Raw genomic sequence first — 2,733 nt, forward strand, 5'->3', positions numbered from 1 at the left:
AAGCAGAAAAAGGAAAAATATCTTTACAATGGATATCAGAAGAACAATATGAAAATAACTGGAACAGAATGCCACGAAATTATGATAATCAAGCCTGGTTCCAAAGAAGAGATATTAAGAGGCATTGTCAGCAATTTTCTTAGCACTTCTACCTTTTTACTGAGATTGGGGATCACAGATATGGAATACTACATATATCAGACTTTTCTATAATTAGTAAATTTTCCTAAGATGCTTTTCTCACCTCTTTTTTTCCCCCTTTTGTATAAAGAGTTGTCTTTCTGGGGGCAGAAATACATTGGGAAATGTTAACATTGCTGTGTTGTTGAGTCATTCAAATACATCTGACTCTTCCTGACCCTATTTTGGGTTTTCTTGGCAAAGTTATTTGCAATTTCCTTTTCCCGATCATTTGGCAGAAAAGGAAACGGAGGCAAATAGGGTTAAGTGACTTGTCCAGCGCCACACAACTAGGACTCCTCTGAATCCATAAGTGAATTCAGAAAGATGAGTCAGCTTGATCTACTGCGCCACCTAGCTGCCTTAGGAAATGTAGGTGATGTAAAAACAAAAGCTATAAATAAAAAAATTCATTCATTCATTCATTCATTCATTCATTTATTTTTATAAAACCCTTACTTTCCGTCTTGGAGTCAATAGTGTGTATTGGCTCCAAGGTAGAAGAGTGGTAAGGCAATGGGGGGCTCAAGTGATTTGCCCAGGGTCACACAGCTGGGAAGTAAAAGATTTATTTTTTAACAAGGAAATGTGTAAGATTATAGATTTAGAACTGTTAGTACCTATAAAATCTCTCTAGCCCAACCACCCCATTTTTCAGATGAGGAAACTGAAGTGAAGGGCAGTTAAGTGACCTGTGCAAAAACACCACACAAGTATTATATGTCAGAGATGGAATTTGAAGCCAAGTCTTCTGACTCCAGGGCCAGGGTCCTTTGGATTAACAAACAAACAAAAACCTCTCACCTTCTGACTTGAAATCAATACTTTGCATTTTTTCCAAGGAAAAAGAGTGGCACGGGGTAGACAATGAGGGTTGTGACTTGCCCAGGATTACACAATTAACCCAAGACTTCCCGTCTCCAGCCTGACTCTAGCCACTGAGCATCCCAGCTGCCCTCACTCTCATATCTTTTCAGCAGAATATAATTTTAATATCAGCTTGAATTTCCACAAGATCATCTTGGTGTAGTGAGTGGAAAGCGGATTTCTTTTCTCTTCTCTGAGCCTCATGTTCCTTTTTCATAAAATCTAGAGGTCAGACTTGGATTAACTCAAAGCCCAGGATCTAAGGAATTCTACCAGGGCATCTTCTGCCAAGACAAGGAGAGATGTTCCAGCTTCACTGAAGGGAGCTGAGATCCCTCGCTATGAAATACCAGATCGCTGAAGTCCTGAAGAACCAATTAGCCAGTATTTTTCATGCACCTCCATGTGTCCCAGGAAGTGTGCTGGCCAGCTGAGGATAAGAAGGCCAGAGGAAGAGACAAGCTCTTCTAGCCTGTACTGTGAACGAACAGAGGAAGGGGAAAGACAGGGCTGGGGCTGGAATGGGAACACAGGTTCAAGTTCCAACAGGGACACTGGCTGTGTGAATTCACCTCTCTGCCTCGGTTTCCTCTTTTGTAAGTTGAGGGAGTAAATTCACTGGCTCTGTAAAGCGCCTACTAAGTGTCAGGCATTGTGCTCAATGCTAGGCATATGAAGAAAAGGCAAAAGACTATGCCGACTCTCCCCCGGGGGAGACAACACGCAAATAATTCTGCCCAATCTCTCTATAGCACAAATGGGGCATAAGCAATGGAGTGGGATGGCCAGGCACTCCTCTGGCCGGCAGTCTGGTGGAGACTCGTCAGAAGTCTCCTCCGAAGATTCACATTTCACAGAGGAAGGCAGTGCTCCATTTCGCTGAGAGCTTAGGGCAAACGAAGGGGTCCTTTTTTGCCTATCCAAGTTCACGGACACCATGAACCCCACCCACGGGTCCCCTTGGGCCCCAGTTTAAGCATCTGCGGTCTACATTGGCCTCGGAGGATTCCTTAGCCCTCCCGGATCCCCAGCCTACACAAGGAGAAGAGTCAGCGGTTAATACTTCGGACTTAAAAGTAAACCCTCCTTAAATACCGGAATTAACGCTGATCTGGGGGATAAAGAGAGCCTTTAGAGTTGCAAATCCCCAGAGATCTGGGAAAAAGGAGGCGGCTGGAGCCAGCATGGATTCAGGAACCCACCTCGGGGCAAAAGAAAAAGAAAAAAAAAAAAAAAAAAAGGATTTCCTGGTTTTCCTCTGGGCCGGAGAAGAAATCTGCAATGGCTTTGCGCACCCTTCAGGGCTGCGGGGCTGTGCGGTAAGCCGCCTAGGGCTGGGAGGGGAGCTGCAAGTTCTACGTAGGACGGCGTGCTGCCCATCAACTCTCGGCCCTCTCTTTCGCTGCCCCCCAGCCTTGCCCTGGACGCCGCAGGGATGGAGGGAAACCTTCGCGAGGAGGTTCAAGGCTGACGTGGGGGGCGGGGGGGGGGGGGAAGGAGAATGCGCGGGGCGGGGGAGACCCTGACGTGGCCCAGATTCTGAGCTGTAGTGAGTCCGCTCAGGTGGGAGGAGACGCCAGGGTTCCAGACAAGCCCTCAACTTAGCCATTCCAAGAATGTTCGGTCAAGCCCTCCGGTGGGGTTGGGGAGGGGGGAGGGGGGGAAGGGAGGGCCGGTCTTTTCTCG

At 47.0% G+C, this 2,733-nt stretch overlaps 1 protein-coding gene across 1 annotated transcript in view; it reads left to right on the plus strand.

Moving 5' to 3' along the window:
• Positions 1-1,838: 1,838 nt before the first annotated feature.
• Positions 1,839-2,733, plus strand: part of MME (membrane metalloendopeptidase) — a 139,158-nt gene continuing 138,263 nt past the window's right edge. The window contains exon 1 of the mRNA XM_044670911.1: positions 1,839-2,366. The gene's annotated coding sequence lies outside the window, so the exon portion shown is untranslated. The remainder of the gene's footprint in view (positions 2,367-2,733) is intronic.

The sequence above is a fragment of the Gracilinanus agilis genome, chromosome 3, assembly GCF_016433145.1.
Source record: "Gracilinanus agilis isolate LMUSP501 chromosome 3, AgileGrace, whole genome shotgun sequence".
NCBI classification, from domain to species: Eukaryota; Metazoa; Chordata; class Mammalia; order Didelphimorphia; family Didelphidae; genus Gracilinanus; species Gracilinanus agilis.